Source organism: Dama dama, chromosome 5 (genome assembly GCF_033118175.1).
Source record: "Dama dama isolate Ldn47 chromosome 5, ASM3311817v1, whole genome shotgun sequence".
NCBI classification, from domain to species: Eukaryota; Metazoa; Chordata; class Mammalia; order Artiodactyla; family Cervidae; genus Dama; species Dama dama.
In genome coordinates this window covers 89,579,561-89,605,488 of record NC_083685.1, presented here as the reverse complement: position 1 = coordinate 89,605,488, position 25,928 = coordinate 89,579,561, and the positions used below count along the sequence as shown (strand labels likewise).

General features: G+C 47.3%; 1 non-coding gene across 1 annotated transcript; it reads left to right on the top strand.

The window, feature by feature from the left end:
• The first annotated feature begins 188 nt into the window (after positions 1–188).
• TRNAG-UCC (transfer RNA glycine (anticodon UCC)) lies at positions 189–261 on the top strand. Its single transcript has one exon. It is a non-coding gene; the product is annotated as a tRNA-Gly (tRNA).
• Positions 262–25,928: the final 25,667 nt, after the last annotated feature.

The following is a 25,928-nucleotide window of genomic DNA, read 5'->3' as shown; positions in this document are numbered from 1 at the left end:
CAGCATCAATCCTTCCAATATTCAGGGTTCATTTCCTTTGGGATTGACTGGTTTGATTTCCTTGCAGTCCAAGCTACTTCCAAGAGTCTTCTCTGGCACCACAGTTCAAAAGCACCAGTAGGGTCTGGAAAAGGTATCCTCTCCTTTAAAATTCTATTCCTAATGTAAAACATTATCATGTTGAGACTTCCCTGGTGGTCCAATGGTTAGGACTCTGCACTTCCACTGCAGGGCTCATGGGTTCGATCCCTGGTCAGGGAACTAAGGGTCTGTAGCTGCCTGGCATGGAAAAAAAAGAAAAGAAAAACATAATCACATAGAAAGAAATGTCTTGCAAATATAAAACCTCATATTGAAGTTTACCTTGAAGTGAAGTGAAGTGAACGTTGCTCAGTCATGTCCAACTCTTTGCAACTCATGGACTATATCCTGCCAGGCTCCTCTGTCTATGGACCTGTTCAGGCCAGAATACTGGAGTGGGTAGCCTTTCCCTTCTCCAGGGGATCTTCCCAACCCAGGGATCAATCCCAGGTCTTCCAAAATGCAGGCAGATTCATCACCATCTGAGCTAGCAGGGAAGCCCAAGAATACTGGAATGGGTAGCCTATCCCTTCTCCAGGGGATCTTCCTAACTCAGGACTTGAATCAGAGTCTCCTGCATTGCAGGTGGATTCTTTACCAGCTGAGCTACCAGGAAAGCCCAAGGTTACCTTAGCATTGTGTATAATGATGCCCCAGGAGCTTCTGACCCTTTTCTCTACCAATTTCTCTCTTTCTTCCCTCTCCCTTGATTTTGGGCTTTAGAATGGGGAGCGGATAAGTCTCAGACATTCCAACTGACATGGATACTGGGGCAGTATATTGAATAAGCTGTCTTTAATTGGCTCCACCATCTTGCGAAAGGAAATGATTGACTGAAACAGAGACTCAGGATCAACTGGATCGCGGATGGAGATGCAGAGGAAAAACATAGCAACAATAGTCTCACTTGAGGTCAAGAGGGTCCCCCACACCATGTGGCAGAGACAGGGCCCGAGGGTCCAGGCTGGACAAGCAGTCGAGGGTCCTACAGGAACCGAGTGTGGAGCAGGTGCTCCAGGGTTGCTCCCTTCTTGTGCTTCAGAATTTGCAAAGCCTGACTTCTTTGAGATGTTCCCGAAGACTGAGGCCATATACCTCCTCTCTCCCCTCCCCATCCTTACTAGATTCCTGGATCAACTGAAACTTGACCGAATTTAAGGGGCAGGGGCAGGTGGCACAGTTGGAACAGAAAGGAGAAAAAGAAGGGAAAATTCTTTGCAATTCTCTTCAACACCAGGGACAAGAGGACTGTCTTCTCATTGGCTCGGATATGGAGCAACTGGAACTCTCATTCACTGCAGGTTGGAGTGAAATACAGCAGCATTGGAAACTTGTTGGTGGATCATAATAAAGTCAAACTTCTACCGCTCCCATGTCCTGGCTCTTCTGCTCCTGGATATTTACTTGAGAGAGATGAGAACATACATGTGTGCATAATGGCTTCACTCATCATAGCCTCTTACTGGAAACAATGCAACTGTTTTCCAGCAGGAGAAAGGAAAATTGCATGGCGATGTGCCTACAATGGACTGAAAACGGAAGTGTTGGCCACTCCATTGTGGCCGACTCTTTGCGACCTCATGGTCTGTAGCCCGCCAGGCCCCTCTGTCCATGGAATTCTCCAGGCAAGAATATCGAAGTGGGTTGCCAGTGCCTTCTCCAGGGGATCTTCTCAACCCAGGGATCGAACCCAGGTCTCCTGCATTGCACGCGGATTCTTAATGGTCTGAGGCACAGAGAGGCCCTACAGTGGGCTGCCCTCAGCAATGAAAAGGGCCTGAAGATACAAGCAAGTTCATCAATGAAACTCACAGTTGAGCACAGGCTGGGAGCATTCTGATTACATAAAACCCAACATCTGGTCGGAATAGTGATGACCTGTGGAGGGAACCAACTGAGAAGGACCCTAAAGAGTCATCTGGGTGCTAGAAACGTCCTAGAGCTTGACCTCAATGGTGGCCACACAGCTGTTTGCGACATAAAAACTCATCCAGAAGACTAGGGTCAGTGGATTTACCTGAATCATATCTCAATAAAGTTCTGTTTTTATTTTTATATATATTAAGGAAAAAAAACAAACCTCCCAGGGCCCAGGCAGACACAGGGACAGCTAGAGTTCCAGGAAGTACTCACTTTGGCATTGCTAGGTGGCTTGCAGGTGAGTCCCAGGGAGTCCATCCCCAGAGAAGAGCCCAGGGTTCTCTGCTCCTGCCCTGCAGGGAGGGGCAAGAGCCAACACGAAGGCCAATGGGTTCTCAGGTGATGGAGACAGTGGGGAGGCGTCTCTGAGACCCAGTGCCTGGCACAGTTGACCTCAGCAGCCTGGCATCACCGTGCAGTCATGAGACTTGTTCCCAGGGCCTGGCTTTGGTCTTAAGGTGAGAGGCAGCCCTCAGAGCTCCGTTATTCAAACTCCAGACACTTGTCTGAGGCTCTCTGTTCTCTGCATCGTAGAGGGTAGGATCTGTTCTAAACGTGTCGGCCACCTCACACTCTTGAAAAACCAGAAACTGACAAGTATTGATGAGGACATGAAGGAAGGAGGCCTTTTGTGTTGTGGGTGAGAATATTTAATGGGGAGGTGGTGATGGGAAATGTAGTATATGTGCTTGACCCTAAGGGCCTGGCATTAAGCCTCTGATTGTCAAAGCATCCAGTTCGAAGACACCCATCTTGTGTAAACACATCACCAGCTGTATGACAACTCTAAGTAAGCACCCAGTTTGGCCTCACCCATGACATTCTCCTTCCTGGGAAGCTTTGGGGTACCTAGATAACCATGTGTGGGACCCCACATGTCTCTTCCTGCTCCTGGTCCCTGCTTAACCACCCTACCCTTGGACCCTAGTAAGGGCTCCCACTCCCATCTCCCATTTGGACGATCTCCTTGTGTAGCCCTCAGGACTTGAGAGTAATAATCCTTGTTTTTTTCAAAGCTCCCAGATGGTTGTTGCTGAGCTGCATCCTGGAATGCTAGTGAGAACCACAAGGGCCAGTCCAGCCACAGCACTGGCTCCAGCTGGGCTAATGACCTGGGGGCTCCCACAGGTTCTAAAGGCCCATGTCAGTGCCCCCAGACGTTCCTATGCTGACAGCGTCACCATGCATAGGCTGAGACAGATGTCTCATACTGTCCAAAACAGTATGGAGGTTCCTCTAAAAACTCAACATAGAATTACCATATGATCCAGCAATTCCACTTCTGGGTATAAACCCTAAAGAACTGAGGCAAGGACTTGAGGAGATGTTGGTACACCCATGGTCATGGTATTATCTACAACAGCCAAGAGACAGAACCAGCCCAAGTGTCTATTATGGATGACTAGATAAGCAAAATGTGGTCTATACATACAGTGCAATGTCATTCAGCCTTGAAAAGGAGGGGAATTCTGACCCAAGTTTCAGCATGTGTGAAGTTTGATGATGTTGAGGAAGGAAGAAATTTTCCTCTACCCCTCTAGGTTCATCTGGCAGGTCTAAGAATTAAATTGACAGGAGACAGATTAACAGGAGAAAATCTAACAAAAGTTTAACACATATATACGGGAGAGACCCAGAAGAACTAACTCACCAAAATGGTCAAAGCCCTCACCTTAAATACCACCTTGAGCTAAGACAGAAGAGGATGTTGAGGGTGATGGTTGGGATTTCAATGAGGAAGAAGCCAGATAAGGAAATGCTTGGTTAATAGGTGCTTGCTGGGTGCAGACTGGACTCTGATCTCTACAGGGTGCTGGGTTTCACCCAGCACACCTCGCCCATGTTCTGTAAATATAGGTCACGGCTCTATTATTGGAACAGGTCCTTTATCTAATTTCTTTGCAGCAGTTGAGGGGGAGTAACAAGAAAAACTTCAGGTCTTCAGTTTCTTAAGAAGATTCAGCCTCAATAAATCCTCATGCCCAATTGACACATTTTGGGATGGCAGATTTTGCTCCCCTACACTGTTTTAGTCTTTCATCATTTACGAGATGTAGCATATTGCAGGCCTTATTTGATATGATTGTCATGAACATCGATTGAGCTAAGGCTGGAAAGCACTTAGTTTGACTATGACTCACCAAACTGAATCCCAGTTGTCTTCCATCAGGAAATCTGACACCACTCGGAGCAAAGACTCCCTTTTAATCTCCTTGGAAGGGACTGTACCAGGTCGTCCCGACTATCCAGATGGCAGTCAGGCTCCAGGGACTTGAACCTTGGATATACATCTCACAACTGAAGAAGATCCCACCTGATACCTGGTGCTGTATGAATGTTGGAGACCTTGAAGCAAACTGAGGAGGAAGAGTAGCTGACATTCAGGTAAACTGCTTCTGTCCAAGATGATGGATGGAGATTTTATACTTTAATTAAACATGAAACCCTTTCTCCTTTTCCCTTTCCTTTCCTCCAGTATTGACCTGGAAACATAATACCCTCATCTAAATTCCCCAAGCCATTGCTAAGGAAGGTAATCTTTCAACTGAATTTATCATCTAAGTTTCCAATCCATCTGTAACTATCTAGATCAGATTTACCTCCACTCACTAAGAGCTCATCCACCTGCAGTAAAGCCAGTCTACTGACACTGGGTGGCAGGGAAGGAAAGTGCAGCATTTATTGCAGGCACCAAGCAAGGAGTCCAGACAGCTAATGCTTGAAAGGCCTGAACTCTCCTATGGCTTTCAGGAACAGGTTTTAAAGACAGGGTGAGGTAGAGGGTTGAGTGGGGCATGATCAGCTCATGGAAAGCTTCTGACTGGTTGGTGGTGTTGACTAAAAAAGATGTACAACCTGAGAGTTGTGAGTTAAGTTTTATTTGGGGGCAAAATGAGGACCGTAGCCTGGGAGGCAGCATCTCAGATAGCTCTGAGAGACTGCTCCAAAGCAGCCATGGGGAAAGGTCAATATATAGGTTTTGGTGAAGAGGGAATTCAATACCAGGAAACAGTCATTTTACAAAAGGCTTTTTGTTAGTCATGAGGATCTGATGTCATCATGAAGGGATTTAGTGCTTCTCTAGATATGAGGAGAGATCATATGTGGTGAGATATGAGCATTGAGATCATAAAATCTGTTCCTAAAAACATCCAACTACCTAAAGGCCTGTCCCACCACATTCCCTGGGTCACAGAGTGCCTCACTCCACCCTGAACTCCCTCAGGGGTTGTTGAAGGTCAACAGGTAAAGGAACATGGGGTTCAATCTCCACAGAGGCAGATGGCAAACGCCTTTGTTGTTCAGCCTTTGACAATGCTCTTGGTGAGTGCCAATTTGTAACTGACAATGGTGAGATAACTGGGAGTCAATATCATCAAGCTTCCGGTTCCAGCCTGTTTGAGGTCTACATTCTTGTGGGTGGCACAGAGGTAACTCTACCTAGTGGAGCTTTCTACATCTGCAAAGCAACACAAAGGATTTGCCTCAGAATATTGCGTATAGCCCCTGAGGAAGTTCTACTTTGTTTAGTTGCTAAACTATCATCATTTTGATTTGTTTGATGGTTTTCCTTCATTTCTGCACTTTTCTCACTTCTCCGATTAAATTTTTTTCCTTGGACTTGGGGAAGGCCTAGGAGGCTAATGTTTTTACTACGGACAGGGAGGTAGGTGTGGGGCTGTCACAGGGAGCCTCCGTTGGCCCTGCTCAGTTACAAATGTTATGGAAAGTAAACAAAAGCATCATGACCACTAAATACCATATCAAAGGTCAACAAGATCAGTTACTGAGAGTAATGCCAATGCCTTATCTCTTGGTTAACCTGAGAGTTTGCTCAAAAGTGGGGAATAGTAAAAGAGAAAACCACAGGGTCAAAATGAAGTCACTTTTGCTAAAGCCTATGATACCAAACCTCAATGTAATACCTGACCTAATTATAGCTTCCACCTTCCCCAGAAATGTAGTCTTAATCAGCCAGTTTGGAATTTTCTGGTCAGCACCCTGGAGGTAATCTGCCTCCTGGGCTCTCTCCATCCTCAGGAGGAAGAAGCAATCTGTGTGACCTTTTTTTTTTTTTTCCTAAATGGTGGTGAAATGCACATCACAAAGAATTGACCATCTTAAGTATTTTAAACTGTACAGTTTAGTGGTATAGAGTTGAGTCCCATAGATGGGGAGCCAACAAACCACCATGCAGCTCTAGAATTTTTCATCTTGCAAAACAGCTCCTGACCTTTTCTTTTTTAAAAAAAATATTTAATTTTAATTGGAGGATAATTCCTTTACAACATTGTAAAGCATTATTGCTGGTTTCTGTGTTGATTTCTGCCATACATCAACAAGAATCAGCCACAGGTATGCATATGCCCCCGCCCTCTTGAACCTCTCTCTCATCTCCCACTCCTCCTCACCATAAGTAAAACAGACAGCCCCTGGGAATTTGCCGTGTGACTCAGTAAGCTCACCTCGGTGCTCTGTGAATTCCTGCCCTTTATGAATTTTAGACATTCAAGAATTTGAAAACACAGAGAGGGTCAAATAGACTCAGCTGTGACCCAGACAGGCTATTCTGTGCCCGCTGATGTAGAGTGCCTCGTTGAAGTCACACAAAAACCCCTGGGACAGCAGACCATGCTCCTTCCACAGGTGAGGACATGAGGCTGGGAGAGGTGAAGTCATTTCTAAGATCTCCCAGCCGATGAGAATGGCAGAACTGGAGATTCAAACTGGATTCAGTTTTATTTCCAAGCCTGGGTTCTTTCTAGAACCACATGGCCACCTAACCAGGGTGGGGAATGGAGAATGACAAGAGATGAGTGGCCAGCTCCCCTCCATCTCCCCAAGCCCAGAGACACCACTCTGCTTGCAAAAGCAATGTGCAACGCCCTGAGGAACTAAGCAACACTGTAACAGAAAAACAAATGTCCCCAGGGACCTGGAGTGGAAGAAGGGCTACAGCAGAGAAATGGAAATCGTTTGGACATTAAAGACTCAGGAGGCCAAAAAGCACTATGGTGAGAGTAACAGAAGGAGCAGGTGTACCTGTAGATGCAGGTGAAGATGTGTAAGGGGACTGCAGCCTTACAAGGAAATGGTCCTTTTTTCTGTACAAAGGTGTTGCTCACGTGACTATTTAAAGACTGCTCAATGGGCCTGACTGAGCTGGGGGACAGGCGGCTGAAGGGAAGAGAGGAGAGTTCCAACTCACCTTGAACTCCGAGCTCTGTACGTGGAAGCAGAGCTCAAATGGACCTCCCCTCTGGAAAGGCACCTCCCAGATCCTCTCCTCAGTCCCCTATTTTCCTCCTTGCCTTGTGTTGCAGACCACATACCTGTCACGTTTAAACTGAGGGTTGAAGTAGAAGACAATGTCATTGTTGCTGGTTTGAAAGTCCACAGCAAACCTAGATGGTGGGAAATCAGAGAGTGTGCTGGCTTACTGCCAAGGGCGGGAACAGGAGGTGCTCACACTTTGACTGACATCCGTCTGGGAACCTGCAAGCAATCTCTGTGCCTGGTTGGTACCATGCCTAGCTTGTTGCCATCACTTTTGTCTACCTAATTTGCATTTAGTGTGTCTTGGTGTAGTTACCACAGTTTGCCCTTGAGTGTGATTTTCTAAAAATAAGGAGGGAATGGGTAAAGAAATTTGTGTCCAAATGGAAGTGGAGAAATGTGCCTGGATATGAGAGTCTTCGGTGACAAGTGTTGGTTCATTGGAGGCCAGTCCAGGTCTGCTCAGTTGGAAAAGAAGAGGACAAATGGAAAGAACAGGTGCGTTGATGGGATATGTACAGCGATGGTGTCTAAAGGAGACATAATAAACACTAGATCTCCAGGCACTGGGATCTCAGAGTGTGTGTCTGTCCATCAGTAGAGGGTGTCGTGTGTCCACCTTACCTGAGTGAGGTCAGCAGGCTGGACCCTGACCCCAGATCTGCCCTGTTTGTCATTTGCAATGACCTTGCTAGGTCTACCCAGAAAGGGGGTGACTGCCTTCCTTCAGGAATGATGACTGAGGCAGCCCAAGTATGCTCCCAAGCAAGTAACTCTTGCTCTAAACTCTCCTCTGAGGAAGCTCCTCACGTCTCAATTTTCTCTGAGTACAGCCATGAGTATAAGAAGACTGAACACAAGGAGCTTCCAAGGGGCCTGACTCACCAAGCACGCATAGTCGATCAGTCGTGTCCAACTCTGAGATCCTTTGGACTGTAGCCTGCCAGGCTTCTCTGTCCATGGGATTTTTCAGGCAAGAATACTGGAGTGAGTTGCCATTTCCTCCTCCAGGGGCTCTCCCCAAGCAAGGGAAGGAACCCGTGTCTCTTGTGTCTCGCACATTGCAGGCATAACTTTTATTTGCTGAGCTATCAGGGAGAGAGCACAATAAATGTTTGTTTTGCCTTTTCCCAGTCAGCGCTTGCTCATGTTCCCAAATCAAGCCCTTCCAATCTCAGTTTCTCCAGTGAGTAAGGGTCTGACTCCCACCACCTTGCCTGAACTCAGCACCTGTATATTTTGCAGCTTCCTGGGGTCACTCAGGCTCCCTAGCTAACACGCGGAAGTCAGACAGCATGCCTCACCCCCACATCATCCCCACAGAGCTAGGTCCTGGACCACACCCATGGGTGGCCCTTGATGGACAGTCTACCTGCAGATCCTGTGTTTTGTTTCGGTTTTTATTTTTTGTGGCTTGGCTTGTAAGATCTTAGTTTCCCAGTCAGGGATGGAACCTGCACCCTCTCCATTGGGAGTGTGGAGTCTTAATCACTGGACCACCAGGGAATTCCTGAGAACCTGTTTGCTTTCTCACTTAAGGGGGCGAGTTCTGGATGCTGTCCTCAACACTGGGGCACTCTGTAAGCCCTCAACCAGCGGGCCTCATGGGAGCTGGCTGAAAGCTGAGCTGAGCTGCTCCCTCTGGAAACACCAAATGGAAAGGGAGCTCTTGGTGATCCTAGAACAAGAAAATCTAAGTTCCTTCTCCTCTTAAAATGAAGAGTGTTTCTGAAATATCTCTGTGGGTGGTTTTCCCTTTGCAGTCCCCCAGCTTCATTGCTGTGCTTCTTTGAAAATTCCGCCCCAGGGAAAGAGAGAACAGCAGCTCCCATCGGAAGGGGGACCCTCAGAGGTAGAGATAGGCTCTATTAGACAGAGTGGGAGTAGAAGTGCTCCTGTGCTGGGAGGAAGGGTCAGCAGAGGAAGAGGGAGAGAGAGGGATGGAAGTTCGGAGTCAAGCTGCGGATTCCCCTGCTGGGAGGGTTTCTGGGGAACTGGGTGCCTCACTTCCCTCCGAGTCCCCTGGGGGCACTCAGGGCTCTCAGAGTCCCATGGTCAGTGTAGCCGGGTCAGCGGGCAGGGGAGGCAGCTGCAGAGGAAGTCATCCAGAACCCAGATGCAGAGGTAGAGCTGTGGGGAAGGGGCCTGGAAGGATCCAGAAGGTCCTAGACCCCATGCAAAGTGATGAGAGGACCAGTGAGGGCAGAAGCCAGCTGAAATCACACAGAGAGGCTTCTGTGATAGGCCATATGTCTAGAGGGGCTCCCATGAGCACTGTGGACCTCACGGTGCAGCGCACGTGGACCCCACCCAAACTAGGCACAGGTCCCAGGCCTCCCAGCCACCCAGAGCTCAGCAGAGTTCCTTGTGAACACCTGAGGATCCCTCCCACTTCTGAGAATATGTGCAAGTTCTTCTCTGTTCCCGAACAGCCCACCTTGGGAAGGAGGGAGATGGGAAACAGAGCTGAGATACTAATATTTTGAATTGACTTAGCATTTTCCAAAAATGATCTTGAAACTGAAAGAGATCAAATTACAATTTAGAGGCAAGTTTAAATGTTTCCACATCAGCCCACACGAGGTTTCCAAAGTCAATGGGGGCAGCTGTAGGAAGGAAGGAGGTTGATGTATCTGCAGTGCTGGGCCATCATATATGAAGTTCAGTCCTAGAACTTCTTCCCCTGGGCTGGCCTGCTTCCCTCCCTAGACCGTGAGCCTCCATCACCCCCTGTCTCTGGGGAGTCTGCTTAATGGTGCCCTGGATGCTGTGGACAGGTGGCAGGGGTGCCGAGCTTTGCTGCCAGGGCCGGGCCTACCCCTGAGCCGGATCTGGGTGCTCAGAGGATGCTGGGTGGACCCTCCTGAGCTGTCAGCACTGTGGCTCCCTCAGGGGTGAGCTGAGAGACACAACAATTTCCGGTACCTGTTTTCATCTGAGGGAAGAAAAGTCCCGATGATGGTGACCTTATGTCCATCCTGGAGACCCCCTACTATCATCCTGTGAAGGACAGGGGCTGCGGGGAGAACACAGTGGTCAGTGGGCCCACCTCCTTCTCTTTGTGGGCTTAAGCGTGAGCTTCAGCAACCCCCCAGCACTTGCTGTCCCCCATCTACCACCATGCCTGTGAAGGGCTCCATCAGCCCACCTGCCCAGCCTCTCAGGAAGCTGAGGCTGGGAGAGGCTCCTACTGCAGGGCCGGGCCAGGCCACAGGGAGCACAGAAACCTCCCGGGACCCAGGCTGCTGCCCGCCTGCCCGCCTCCTCCTCCCCCAGGGCCCTCTCTGTGGGCACCTCCTTCCTCAGCCACTTGCCATCTAGGGACCCTTGACAAGTGGCCTCTACCTCTAGAAAACTCAGTCTTATGTATATGATATGGGGATGATAGGGATTTAAACCAGCTGTCCCCAACCTTTGGTAGCAGGTTCTGGTATCATGGGAGACAGTTTTTCCAAGGACATGGGGATGCGAGTGATGGGGAGGGGCTGTAAATACAGATGAAGCTCTGCTCACCCTCTTGCCACCCAACTCTTGCTGTGCAGCCTGGTTCCTAACAGGCCAGAGACCAATACCAGTCTGTGGGCTGGGGTTTGGGGAACCCTGTTTTAAACAAGGCTGCCTAGCACAGTGCCTCCACAAAGGAAGCAAATAGGCAGCCATTTGTGCCCCACAGTGCAGGGACACCTGCTCCCCTGACTCAGACACCCTTGACCTGCCCTGCCTTGCTATCTCACCCCTCAGCAGGCAGACACCTCCTCAGGAGGCCTTCCCTGCTGCCCCCAGACTCCAGCAATTCTAAACACCGAGGCATCCACAGTGGAGCAGACACCATTCAAGTCATCTTAATGGACTAAGTCACTTATCATCCCCCCAGCCCAGGGCGGTGACTGGAGGATTATCCCCATTATACAGATACAGAAACTGAGGCCCAGAGAGGGAAAGTTATTTGCTTGAGGTCACCCAGTTATTAAATGGCTGAACCCAGGGAAGACTTCTTCAAGGTAAATACCTTTTGCTGCCATGGTGAGTTGTTACCCTCCCAGAGGCTCTGTTTACCTCTCTCTTCATGCAAAACAATAAAAAAAAAAGAGCATCTCCTTGCTAGTTGTTACGTAGGTCCTTCTTGCTCCTCTGAGCACCTAGAACAGGAGAGGTGCCTGGAGAGGCAGTAAACATGTGTCAGGTGCACAAAACCTGGGGATGCTCACCCACTCCAACCCAGAGTGACCCCTGGAAGACGGGGGTGGAGCAGAAGTTGTGTAAGTTTGCCATATCTGGTGTATCTGTCCTTGTGTTTTCTTTGGGACGCCACCCTCCCCCACCCCCTGGTCACCAGCAGGAACTGTTTCCTCAGAGCCCCAGAGCTGCTTCCCACCCACTGAGGCTGCCCCCAGCCCTGGAACTCACTGGATTCACATAGGCAGCCTGGGTGTCAACGAAGGTCGTCTCTCTCAACGAAGGTCAACGAAGCCCACCTCTGTGCCCACTGCCACTTTGCATGCTGAGTGATCAGGCCCTGCACTGGAGAGGACTTAACAAGATATAGAATTTAAAGTAACTTAGCAGTTATTCAATGGGGAGGAGCCAAGAATAAGATAATGTGGGTTTAGAGAAGAGGAGAAAGGGAGGAGGGCTGAGGATGGAAGTGGGTGCTCCTCACCCAGGACCCTTTCTCTCTGCTCTCCTCCTGCTCTCTGATCTGAGACCAGATAGCTCATAGAGGTTCATGTATGTTCAGAGATCCTCACCACATGCACACCACAGCGAGCTTCTAGAAGACACTGCCCCTGAGCGTGTGGCTATGTCATGAATGTCCAGACAACAAGCCTAAGTGATGGGACCTGCCTGTGTATGGGATGGTGGTGCTGCTGGGAAGGCCTGGTTATACCCATTTTTCAGACAGGGTAGCTGAGGCTCAGAGACTCTATGGGTCATGCCCAAGGTCACATAGCTCACTAGTGGCAGCCTGAGCCATATGAGGCTACTTGGGTTCTTAAAGTGGTCTTCCTCCCCTTTAAAATTCTATTCCTCACATATAAACATTATCATGTAGAAAGAAATGTCTTGCAAATAGAAAACCTCGTAATGGAAGTTCCCTTATCCTTGTGTACAATGATGCCCCGGGAGCTTCTGATCCCTCCTCTCTATGAATTTCTCTCTTCTCTCTCTGGGCTTTAGAATGGGGAGCAGAGAGGTCTCAGACATAATACAAAATTTCAGGTGACATGAAGGCGGGTGCAATGTATTGAATAAACTCTTTTTAATGGGCAACAGCACCTTGTCAAAGGAAGTGATTGACTGAAACAGAGACTCAGGATCAGCTGGGTAAGGATGCAGGGTGGGGAGGAAAGACACAATGACAATAGACTTACGTGATGTCAAGTGGGTCCCATCGTGTGCTAGAGACAGGGCCCTAGGGTCCAGCCTGGACAGGCAGTTGACATCCTACAGGCACTGAGGGGGAGCAGGTGTCCCTAGGTCCACATATGTGTCTGTACCTCTCTCTTCTTGCACTTACCTGGGTGCCCCAGAATTTGCAAAGACCGACTTCTTTGAGATGTTCCTATAGACTGAGCCCATTTGCCTTCTCTACCCTCCAATCCCAATAGAGTCCTGGATCAACCAGAATTCAAATGGATTTAAGAGGCAGAAGACACAGTGGGAGCAAAAAGGAGGAAAAGAAGGACACATTCTTTGCAATCCTCTTCGACGCCAGGTAAGCGGGGACCATTTCCTCGTTGACTGGTATACACAGCAGCTGGAACTCATTCACTGCAGGTTGGAGTGTAAAACACAACAGTGTTGAAGACATGTTGGTGGATCATAATAAAGTCAAACCTCTACCTCTCCTGTGTCCTGGCTCTTTTGTTCCTAGATATTTACCCAAGAGAGATGAGAATATATGCACATGTGCATATCAGCTTCACTCATCATAACCCCGCACTGGAAGCACACAACTGTTTACAAGTTAGAGAAAGGAAAAATGAATGGTAATATACCTACAATGTACTAGCCCTCTGCAATAAAAAGGGACTGAAGATACAGGCAAGGTCATCAACGAACCTCACAGTTGAGCGCATGAGCCAGACACAGCTGAGCACAGGCTGGGAGCATTTTGATTACATAAAATCCAACAACCGATCAGAAAAGTGATTACTCATTGTGGGAGCCAACTAGGAGAGACGTGAAGGAGTCATCTGGGTGCTGAAAATGTCTGGAGCTTGGTCCAGTGGTGGTGACACAGCTGTTTACAACATAAAATCTCATCCAGCAGCCGAGCTCTGGGAATGTTAAATGGTGAGCCTGTGACGGGAAATGCAGTGCATGTGCCTGCTCCTAAGGGCGTGGCATTAAGCTTCTCTTTGCTAAAGCATCCTTTTCAAACACACATCTTGAATAAACACATCTCCAACTGGAGATAGCTTCAATGCAAGGCGCCAGGCCAGCCCAGCCCATGAAGTTCTGGTTTCTAGAAAATCTTGGAGAACCTAGATAATCATGTGAGAGAACCTGAATGTCTCTTCCCGCCCCCTGGCTCCTGCCTAAGCACCCCACCCTTCAATTCAGCTCAGTTCAGTTCAGTCACTCAGTCCGACTTTTTGCAACCCCACGGACTGCAGCTGGGCAGGCTTCCCTGTCCATCACCAACTCCTGGAGCTTGCTCAAACTCTTGTCCACTGACTCAGTGATGCCATCCGACCATCTCATCCTCTGTCATCCCCTTCTCCTCTTGCCTTCAATTTAGGACTGATTTCCTTTAGAATTGACTGGTTTGATCTCCTTGCAGTTCAAGGGACTCTCAAGAGTCTTCTCCAACACCGCAGTTCAAAAGCATCAATTCTTCAGTGCTCAGCTTTCTTTGTTGTCCAACTCACATCCATACACGACTACTGGAAAAACCATAGCTTTGACTATGCAGACGTCTGTCAGCAAAGTAATGTCTCTGCTTATAAATACGCTGTCTAGGTTTGTCCTAGCTTTTCTTCCAAGGAGCAAGCGTCTTTTAATTTCATGGCTGCAGTCACCATCTGCAGTGATTTGGGAGCTCAAGAAAAGAAAATCTGTCACTGTTTCCATTGTCTCCCCCTCTATCTTCCATGAAGTGATGGGACCAGATGCCATGATCTTCGTTTTCTGAATGTTGAGTTTGAATCCAACGTTTTTACTCTCCTCTTTCACTTTCATCAAGAGGCTCTTTAGTTCCTCTTCACTTCCTACCTTAAGGTTGGTGTTATCTGCATATTTGAAGTTACTGATATTCGGTTATTATCTGGGGTCCAAGGAGCCCCACCCTTGGGTCCCAATAAAGGCAGAACCCCAGGTCCGTGCTCTCTCCATCTCCCCTCCACTGGCCATCGTTGCTGTTGGCCCTCAGGGCCTGGGAAGAACCAGCCTGGAGCTCCCTGATGATCGTTACTAATCTGTATCTCGCAATGGTAAGAAGAACTCCAAGGTCCTGTCCAGCCACAACTTTGCCTCCAACTGGGGAAATGCCTTTGGGCACTCCCACCAGTGGTGACAGCCCCTGTGAGGGCCCCAGGTATTCCTGAATGCTTAGCATCACTGTGCATAGGCTGAGACGGACATCAACAAACAGTATGAAGATTCCTCTGAAAGCTAAACATAGAATTCCTGTATGATCCCCAAACTCCACTTCTGGGTATATACCCTGAAAAACTGAAAGCAGGGACTTGAAGAGACATATGTACACCCGTGTTCATGGTATTATTTACAGCAGCCAAGAGATAGAAGCAACCCAAATGTCTATCATGGATGACTAGATAAGCAAAATGTGGTCTGTACATACAATGAGATATCATTCAGCCTTGAAAAGGAAGGAAATTCTGGGAATTATTTGCTGGGCAAGTGGTTAGGATTTTGCGCATTTACTACCAAGGGCCTGAGTTTAATCCTTGGGCAGGAGACTAAGATCTCACACTATGTGCAGCACAGCCAGAAAAAAAAGAAATTAAAAAGGGGAAGGGAATTCTGACACAACATGGATGTTGGGGAAGGAAGAAATTTTCCTGTACCTGACTAGCTTCTTTTGGCTGATCTAAGAAATAAATTGACATGAGACAGATTAACAGGAGAAGAATCTAACAAGGGTTTAATAACACATATACGAGGGAGAGATGCAGGAGAACTAACCTAACAAAATAGTCAAAGCCCTCACCTTCAATGCGACTTTCAGCTAAAGACACAAGAGAATGTTGAGAGTAATGTTTTGGGACTTCAGTGAGGAGGAAGGCTATGCACAGGAAAACAAATGTTTGGTAAATAAGTGCTTGCTGGGCACAGAGTTGACTCCAATCTCGAGGCCCTTCCAGGTTCCCCCACCACACTGGACCCAGGTGAGTTGAGAGTCCCTTGGACTACAAGGAGAAACCAGTCAATCCTAAAGGAGATCTGTCCTCAATGCTCATTGGAAGGACTGATGCTGAAGCTGAAATTCCAATACTTTGGCCACCTGATACGAAGAGCTGACTCATTGGAAAAGACCCTGATGCTGGGAAAGGTTGAAGGCAGGCGAAGGGGATGACAGAGTAAAAGACGGTTGGATGGCATCACCAACTTGATGGACATGAGTTTGAGCAAGCTCCGGGAGTTGGTGACAGACAGGGAAGCCTGGCGTGCTGCAGTCCATGGGGTCGCAAAGAGTTGGACACAACTGAGTGACTGAACTGACTGAACTGAACATATGAGTTGGCATAATGGGCAGGACTGTTCTGGAAGCCACTCCTAAGCTGGGGAAAGTGGATTGTTCGTGGAATAATTATACTTGCACCTCTATAGACCTTAGATTCTAGTGCTCTTAATTGTCTTTGAGGTTTTGTCTTATACCTGCAAACTAGACTGGATCCTGAATTCTAGTTTCTTCAAACATCTGGCTACGACTCAACAAAGTAATGTTCCCAGCTGTCTTCTACCATCTGCTTGGAATTACCAAAAGCCAACACTGCCCTTTAATCTGCTTAGAAGGAACTGTACCAGGTCCTCTCAGCTGCCCAGATGGCAGTCAAACTCTTGAACCTTGGGTACCCATCTCACAAGTGAAGATGACCCCACCTGCCACCTGCCCCTGACAAGTGCTGGAAACCTCTGAATCAAATGGATGAGGAAGAACAGTAGCTGACATTCAGGTAGGCTGCCTTTGGTAGGGATAATGGGTTAAGACTTCATATTTTAAATAAACATGAAACCTTTTCTCCTTCTCCTCTCCTTTCTTCTGTATTGATCTGGAAAGATAATGCCCTATCTGGATTCCCCAATCCACTGCTAAAGAAGGTAATTTTTCAATTGAAATTATCATCAAAGTTTCCAATCTATCCATCACTATCTAGATCAGATTTACCTCCACTCACTAAGAACTCATTCACATTCAGTAAAGCCAATCTACTGATACTGGGTTATGATGAAGGACAGTGTAGCATTTATTGGAGGCACCAAACAAGGAATCCAGGTAGCTATTGCTTAAAGCACACAAACTCCCTGATACCTTTCAGGGAAAGGGTTTTAAACCCAGTGTGAGGAAGAGGGTTGTGGGATGTGTGATTAGCTCATGGATGTCTTCAGACTGGTGGGTTGTGAGGTAAACAGAAATCACCATCATCAAGCTTCCAGGTTCTATGTCCTTGTGGGCAGCATACAGTCAACTCCTTCCACGTAGTTGGGGTTTCTATATCTGCAAAACAGCACAAAGGATTTGGCTCAGAATATTATCTATAGAGGTGGAACTAAAGGTCCTTGACTGTGTTTAATGGCTAAACTATTATCATTTTGTCTGGCTTGATTGTTTTCCTTTGCTTCTGCATTTTCTCACTTTGCTGATTAAATTTTTCCCTTGAAACTTAGAAAAGCCTAGGAGGCTAAAGTTTTACCACCAGACATGGAAGTGGGGTGGGGTTGTCCCAGGAAACCTCCTTGGGTTTTGTTCTGTTACAAATGTCACAAGATTAAACATATACCTCATGAGCATTGAATATCACCCCAAGGGTGAACAAAGCCTGTGCAGACTATAGATCAGCAGCTGAGAGTGATGCTAATGCCTTAAATTCTGATTACATCTCTTGGTTAGGCTGAGAGTTTGCTCAGAAGTGGGGAATCAGTCAGTTCAGTTCAGTTCAGTCACTCAGTTATGTCCGATTCTTTGTGCCCCCATGGACCGCAGCACACCAGGCCTCCCTATCCATCACTAACTCCTGAAGCTTACTCAAACTCATGTCCATTGAATTGGTGATGCCATCCAACCGTCTCATCTTCTGTCATCCCCTTCTTCTCCCTCCTTCAATGTTTCCCAGCATCAGGGTCTTTTCAAATGAGTCAGCTCTTCACATCAGGTGGCCAAAGTATTGGCGTTTCAGCTTCAACATCAGTCCTTCCAGTGAATGCTCAGGACTGATCTCCTTTAGAATGGACTGATTGGATCTCTTTGCAGTCCAAGGGACTCTCAAGAGTCTTCTCCAATACCACAGTTCAAAAGCATCAATTCTTTGGTGCTCAGCTTTCTTTATAGTCCAACTCTCACATCCACATATGGCTACTGGAAATACCAGAGCCTTGACTAGTCGGACCTTTCTCGGCAAAGTAATGTCTCTGCTTTTTAATATGCTGTCTAACCTGGTCCTAGCTTTTCTTCTAAGGAGTAAGCATCTTTTAATTTCATGGCTGCAGTCACCATCTGCAGTGATTTGGGAGCCCAAGAAAATAAAGTCTGTCACAGTTTTCATTGTTTCCCCACCTATTTCCCATGATGTGATGGAACCAGATGGCATAATCTTAGTTTTCTGAATGTTGAGCTTTAAGACAACTTTTTCACTCTCCACTTTCACCTTCATCAAGAGGCTCTTTAGTTCTTCTTCACTTTCTTCCATAAGGGCGGTATCATCTGCATATCTGAGGTTATTGATATTTCACCTGGCAATCTTGATTCCAGTTTGTGCTTCTTCCAGCCCAGCATTTCTCATGCTGTACTCTTTAAATAAGTTAAATAAGCAGGGTGACAATATACAGCCTTGATGTACTCCTTTTCCTATTTGGAACCAGTCAGTTGTTCCATATCCAGTGCTAACTGTTGATTCTTGACCTGCATACAGATTTCTCAAGAGGCAGATCAGGTGGCCTGGTATGCTCATCTCTTTCAGAATTTTCCACAGTTTATTGTGATCCACACAGTCAAATGCTTTCACATAGTCAATAAAGCAGAAATAGATGTTTTCCTGGAACTCTCTTGCTTTTTCGATGATCTAGAGGATGTTGGCAATTTGACCTCTGGTTCCTCTGCCTTTTCTAAAACCAGCTTGAACATCTGGAAATTCAGAGTTCACATATTGTTGAGGCCTGGCTTGGAGGATTTTGAGCATTACTTTGCTACTGTGTGAGGTGAGTGCAATTATGCAGTAGTCTGAATGTTCTTTGGCATTGCCTTTCTTAGGGACTGGAATGAAGACTGATCTTTTCCAGTCCTGGGGCCACTGTTGAGTTTTCCAAATTTTCTGGCATATTGAGAGCAGCACTTTCACAGCATCATCTTTTAGGATTTGAAATAGCTCAACTGGAATTCCATCACTTCCACTAGCATTGTTTGTAGTGAGGCTTCTTAAGGCCCACTTGACTTCACATTCCAGGATGTCTGGCTCTAGGTGAGTGATCACACCATCGTGATTAACTGGGTCATGAAGATCTTTTTTGTACAGTTCTTCTGTGTATTCTTTCCACCTCTTCTTAATATCTTCTGCTTCTGTCAAGTCCATACCATTTCTTTTCTTTATTGAGCCAATCTTTGCATGAAATGTTCCCTTGGTATCTCTAATTTTCTTGAAGATATCACTTGTCTTTCCCATTCTATTGTTTTCCTTTCTTTCTTTGCACTGATCACTGAGGAAGGCTTTCTTATCTCTCCTGGCTGTTGTTTGGAACTCTGCATTCAAATGGGTATGTCTTTCCTTTTCTCCTTTGCTTTTCACTTCTCTTCTTTTCACAGCTATTTGTAAGGCCTCCTCAGGCAGCCATTTTGCTTTTTTGCATTTCTTTTTCTTGGGGATGGTCTTGATCCCTGTCTCCTGTACAATGTCACGAACCTCCGTCCATAGTTCATCAGGCACTCTGTCTATCAGATCTAGTCCCTTAAATCTATTTTTCACTTTCACTGTATAATCATAAGGGATTTGATTTAGCAATACATGCATGGGATCTTTTGAAGGAGATCACCATTATTTTCATTACCTCCACCATAGTTAGGCCCCAGGTAAATAGCAGGAAGGGAACACAGCCCACCCAACAACAGAAAATTGGATTAAAGATTTACTGATCATGGCCCTGCCCATCAGAACAAAACCCATTTTCTCCCTCAGTCAGTCTCTCCCATCTGGAAGCTTCCATAAGCCTCTTACCCTTCTCCATCAGAGGGCAGACAGACTGAAAACAGCAATCACAGAAAACTAACCAATCTAATCACATGGACCACAGCCTTGTCTAACTCAATGAAACTATAAGCCATGTGTCTAGGGCCACCCAAGACGGATGGGTCATGGTGGAGAGTTCTGACAAAATGTGGTCCATTGGAGAAGGGAATGGCAAGCCACCTAAGTATTCTTGCCTTGAGAACCCCATGAACAGTATGAAAAGGCAAAAGGATAGGACACTGAGAGATGAACTCCCCGGATCGGTAGGTGACCAATATGCTACTAGAGATCAGTGGAGAAATAACTCCAGAAAGAATGAAGAGATGGAGCCAAAGCAAAAACAACACCAAATTGTAGGTGTGACTGGTGATGGAAGCAAGGGTTGATGCTGTAAAGAGCAATTTTGCATAGGAACCTGGAATGTCAGGTCCATGAATCAAGGCAAATTGGCAGTGGTCAAACAGGAGATGGCAAGAGTGAACATTGACATTTAGGAATCAGTGAACTAAAATAGACTGGAATGGGTGAATTTAACTCAATGACCATTATATCTACTACTCTGGGCAAGAATCCCTCAGAAGAAACGTAGTAGCCATCATAGTCAACAAAAGAGTCCAACATGCAGTACTCAGATGCAGTCTCACAAATGGCAGCATGCTCTCTGTTCATTTCCAAGGCAATCCATTCAATGGCATGGTAATCCAAGTCTATGCCCCAACCAGTAATGCTGAAGAAGCTGAAGTTGCCCAATTCTATGAAGACCCACAAGACCTTCTAGAAATAACACCCAAAAAAGATGTGCTTTTCATTATAGGGGACTGGAATGCAAAAGTAGGAAGTCAAGTAACACCTGGAGTAACAGGCAAATTTGGCCTTGGAGTACAGAATGAAGCAGGGCAAAGGTTAAAATAGTTTTACCAAGAGAATGCACTGGTCACAGCAAACACCCTCTTCCAACAACACAAGAGAAGAGTCTACACATGGACATCACCAGATGGTCAACACCAAACTCAGATTGATTATATTCTTTGCAGCCAAAGATGGAGAAGCTCTATTCAGTCAGCATAAACAAGACTGGGAGCTGACTGTGGCTCAGATCATGAACTCCTTATTGCCAAATTCAGACTTAAATTGAAGAAAGTAGGGAAAACCACTAGACCATTCAGCTATGACCTAAATCAAATCCCTTACAAAGTGGGGAATAGTGAAAGAGAAAACCATAGGCTCAAAATGGTGTCACTTTTGCTAAAGCCCATGATAGCAAACCTAGGTTAACATCAGATCTAACAATAGCTTTGATCTTCCCCAGGAATGTAGGCTTAATCAGCCAGTCTAGAAATTCTGACCAGCACCCTGGAGGAAACCTGTATCCTGAGCCCTCTCCATATTCAGGAGGAAGAAGCATCTGCCTGACCATTTTTTCCCCTAAATGGTGGTGAAACACACATGACATAAAACTGACCATCTAAGTATGTTTAACTATACAGTTTAATGGTACAGAGTCAACTCCCATAGCTGTGGAACCAACACCACCACCAGGCAGCTCCAGAACTCTTTCATCTTGCAAACTGCTCCTGACCTCCTGACCTTTTTGAATTGTAGATATTCAACAATTTGAAAACACTGGGAGGGTCAGATAGACTCAGGTGGGGCCCAGAGAGGCTATTCTGTGCCTCCTGACATGTATCGCCTCACTGAACTCACACAAAGACCCGTGGGACAGCAGAGACCATGCTCCTTCCACAGGTAAGGAAACTGAGGCTGGGAGAGGTGAAGTCACCTGTCTAAGATCCCCCGAGCTGGTAAGAATGGCAGAGCTGGGGATTTGAGCTGGATTCAGTTTGATTCCCAAGCCCGGGTTCTTTCTACAACCACACGGCCTCCTAAGCAGAGTGGGGATAGAAAGAGAGATGCATGGTCAAGGAGTCTAGGAGACTGAGCGGGTGTCCCAGATAGAGACAGCGACACAAGGACAGGACAGGGGAGCTAGAGGCGTATCCCCGAGTCACCTGGATAGGAGACTGGTTGACATCTCTGGGTTCATGCAGCAGACCTTGGGCACAAAGAATGGGACCCCAAACCTAGCCCCACGGACAGGTATTGGGTGGGCAGACTGACCTGGAAACATCTGTAGACATGGCACCTGTGATGTAGATGGTGTTGACATCATTGAAGAGCATGCAGTGTTTGTGCTGGGTTAAGAGGTCCCCATACAGCATCACCTATCGAGATGTGAGCACATGTCAGGAAGGTTCCCAGGCCAGGTGGGAGGACACCTGAGTCTCTGAGACACCTGCTACAAGAACTTTAAACCTGAGTCTAGTTTTCATGTTTATTCCCTGTAGGCCCAGGCATCAGCCTTCAGAGCTGCGCCAGTTACAGGAACATGTTTGGGACCCAAAGGGCATCCAAACACAATCTCTACATGGATTTAGTTCTTGGCTTTTTAATTCTTCTGGTTGTTGGTTTATCACAGTAGGTTTATCTTTCTAGTCCTGGCTAACTTGGGGTATTACTGAAATACGCATACTGAAATATACCAACAAATGTTGGTGGGGAGCAGAGGAGAGGTGAGGTCACACTGCATGATGAGGGGGTGGGGACATTCGTGTTCACACAGAGAAGCACAGACACAGATAGACACTCTCCCCTCCACCTACCTAAGCCCAGAAACAGTGTTCTGCTTGCAAAAGCAATGTGCAATGTCCTGTAAGGCTAAGCCATTAATAACACCAGCATAAAGGCAGCAACAAGGCAACAGAAAACGTAATGTTCCCAGGGACCTGGAGGGGAAGAAGGGCTACACAGAGCAATGGAAATAACTTGAACTCTGAACACCCAGGAAGCCAAAAAGCACCACGGTGACTTATCTAGTGCTTATTTCTGGGGTAAAAGTAATAGGTGTGCCTGTAGATGCAGGTGAAGGTGTGTCAGGAGACTGCCGTCTTATAAGGAAATAGTTCTCTCTACAAAGATGTTTCTCACCTGACTAGTTAAAGGCTGCTCACTGGGTCTGATTGGGCTGAGGAACAGGTAGTTGAAGCGAAGAGAGGACAGTTCCAATTCACCTTGAATTCCAAGCTCTCGGCCTGGAAGCAGAGCTCAAACTTACTCCCTCCTCTGGAAGGGCATCTCACAAATCCTCTCCTCATTACCCCATTTTCCTTCCTGCCTCGTGTTGCAGATCACATAGCTGCTGCTGTAATCTTCAAACCAAGGGTTGAAGTAGAAGGCAATGTCGTCCCCAGAGTTGGTTTTAAGGTCCACAGCAAACTTATGGGAGAGGGAAATCAGAGAGTACCTCACCCAAGAGTGGCACTTCATCGACATTCTACCTGTAGATCCTGTTTTTTGTTTCTGTTTTTTTGTGCATTGACTTGCCAGATTTTAGTTTCTCTACCAGGGATCGAATCCTTGCACTCTGCAGAGCAAGCATGGAATCCTGACCACTGGGCTTCAGGGAAGCTTTGAGAGCCCTTTGCTTTCTCGCCTAAGAGGGTGAGGCTTCCCTCATAGCTCAGCTGGTAAAGAATCCACCTGCAATGCAGGAGACCTGGGTTTGTTCCCTGAGTTGGGAAGATGCCCTGGAGAAGGGAAAGGCTACTCACTCCAGTATTCTGGCCTGGAGAATTCCATGGACTATACGGTCCACGGGGTCACAAAGAGTCGGACATGACTAACTTTCACTTTTCATTTTTTCACTCAGGGGGTGATTTATGGATGCATCCTGAACACCAGGGAGCTATGTGAGCTCTTGGCCAGCAGGGCCCTCAGGAACTGGTGTAAATTTGGGCCTAACTACCCCTCTGGGAATACAGAAAGGAAAGGACACTCCAAGTGACTCTAGAGTGAGAAAATCGAAGTCCCTGTTCCTCTTAAAGTGAAGAATAGTGTTTCTGAAATATCTGAGAGTAATTTTCCCTTTGCCACCCTCCAGCTTCATGGCTGTGTTCCTTTGAAAATTCTGCCCCAGGGAAGGAGAGAACAGCAGCTCCCATCAGAAGGGGGACCCTCGGAGGTAGAGACAGGCTCTATTAGACAGAGTGGGAGTAGAAAGTGCTCCCGTGCTGGGAGGAAGGGTCAGCAGAAGGAGAGGAAGGGAGAGGGATGGAAGTTCAGAATCAAGGTGCGGATTCCCCTGCTGGGAGGGCTTCTGGGGAACTCTGTGCCTCACTTCCTTCCGAGTCCCCTGGGGGCACTCAGGGCTCTCAGAGTCCCATGGTCAGTGTGGCCGGGTCAGTGGGCAGGGGAGTCAGCGGCAGAGGAAGTCATCTAGAATGGACATGTGAAGGTAGGGTTCTGGGGTGAGGGGCCTGGAAGGATCCAGAAGGTCCCAAGCCCCATGCAAAGTGATGAGAGGACCAGCAGGGACGGAAGCCGCTGGAATTGGACAGAGAGGTTTCAGGAGAGACCATGCATCCAGAGGGGCCTCGGTGGACAGTGCGGACCTCAGGGTGCAGCCCATGTGGACCCCATCCATACGGGGCACAGGTCCCAGGTCTCCCTGCCACCCAGAGCTCAGCAGAGTTCAGCCAGCGCTGCATGAACACCTGAGCACCCTCCTAACTCTGAGAATATGTGCAGGCCCTCCTCTGTTCCCAGATAGGCCCCTCGGGAATGCGGGGGATGGGAAACAGACCTGAGATATTTATATTTTCAAATTGATTTTAATGTCTTTCCAGCAAACACCTTATAATTGAAAGAGATCAAATTACAACTTTGATGACAAGTTTAATTATGTCCAGGTCACCTCAAATGAGGTTTCTGAAGTAGATGAGGGTAGGTGTAGTAAAGAGAACAAGTTGATGTTTCTATAACTCTGGGTCATCTTGTATGAAGTTCAGCCCCAGAACTCCGCCTCTGGGCTGGCCTGCTTCCCTCTCTAACCATGAGCCTCCATCCCTCCCTGTCTCTGGAGAGTCTGGCTAATGGTGCCCTGGATGCTATTGCAGGTCACAGGGATCTTGTTGGCATGGCCAGCCCTTCCCATCCCATGTGCGGGTGCTCAGAGGATGCTGGGTGGACCATCCTGAGCTGACAGCATTGTGGTTCACTCAGGGGTGAGGCTGAGAGACAACAATTTCCAGTGCCTATTTCTGCCTGAGGGAAGAACAGTCCTAGTGATGATGACCCTGTGTCCATCCTGGAGAACCCCTACTATCACCCCTGTGAAGGACAGAGGCTGTGGGGAGAAGATGGTGGTCAGTGGGTGTTTTGCTGAAAGTTTTCACTTTCATCTCAGGTTCAAAGGATTTGTTCACAAAATAAGCCACTCATTATATACAAATAAATAATACCAATATTTTTAGAGAAGTATCTAGCTTAGCTTCAATTTACTAACATTAAAAGAAAAGAGAAATAGAAACAGCAGAAGATACATCACCCAATTGGGTTTTGACATCCAGACTCAAAGAGCGCTGGCAAGTCCTGTGATACAACACATCTGGAGTCCCAGTTGGGAAAAGGTCCCAGGCAGCGTGTCCGCACCATGGGTGAGAGTTCAAAGGTTGCAGTTTGGGGTTCCCACTTACAATCCCAGGACACAAACTGATGTCATCATCAATCTGTGAGCAAACTGCAGCTCTGGTTTCATGTTAATACCATTGCTTTATCTTATGAAACTTAGAATATTGTTAATTAAGCCTGGGGCTTGGTTGACCTGGGCTCCTGTCCAAGTGCTCAGCAGTTTCAAGACTTGTCCACTGTCTTATCTATGGTGCCACAGGTCTTGCCCTCAGAGCAAGCAGTCAGGGCTCTCACGGTCAGGGCAGTGTCCAGACAGCTTAGCAGCAAGGTCAGAGGCCTGTTCTGCTTTGTCTCTGAAGCCTGAACAAGACTACTTATTTAATTTGCCTAATTGTGAGCCTGCCTCCTTCTCTCCATCCCCTTCAGCGTGGGCCTGGGTATGGGGTACCAGGCTAGGGGCCAAGTGCAGCTGTGAGAGGAGGCTCAGCTCCACGGACCTTCCAGGCCTGGAGTGAGGAAGTTACACAGATATTCTGAGGTTGAGAGAAGGAGCCCCTCAGGCTCTGAGAGGATGTGACAGGGTCAGACTGGTGTGGGGAACAGGCTATGCACAGGCCTGTACTGTAATTAACAAACAGGGCTTCTTTGAAAAATAAGAATGACTTTCTCATGGCCCGTAGGTGAAGGGCTGGGAGCAGTAAAAGTACAGCGTGGAAAGACATCTGGAAAACAAGGTGTTGAAGTACTGATGTGACTGATGGGACACCATTAATGACTGTT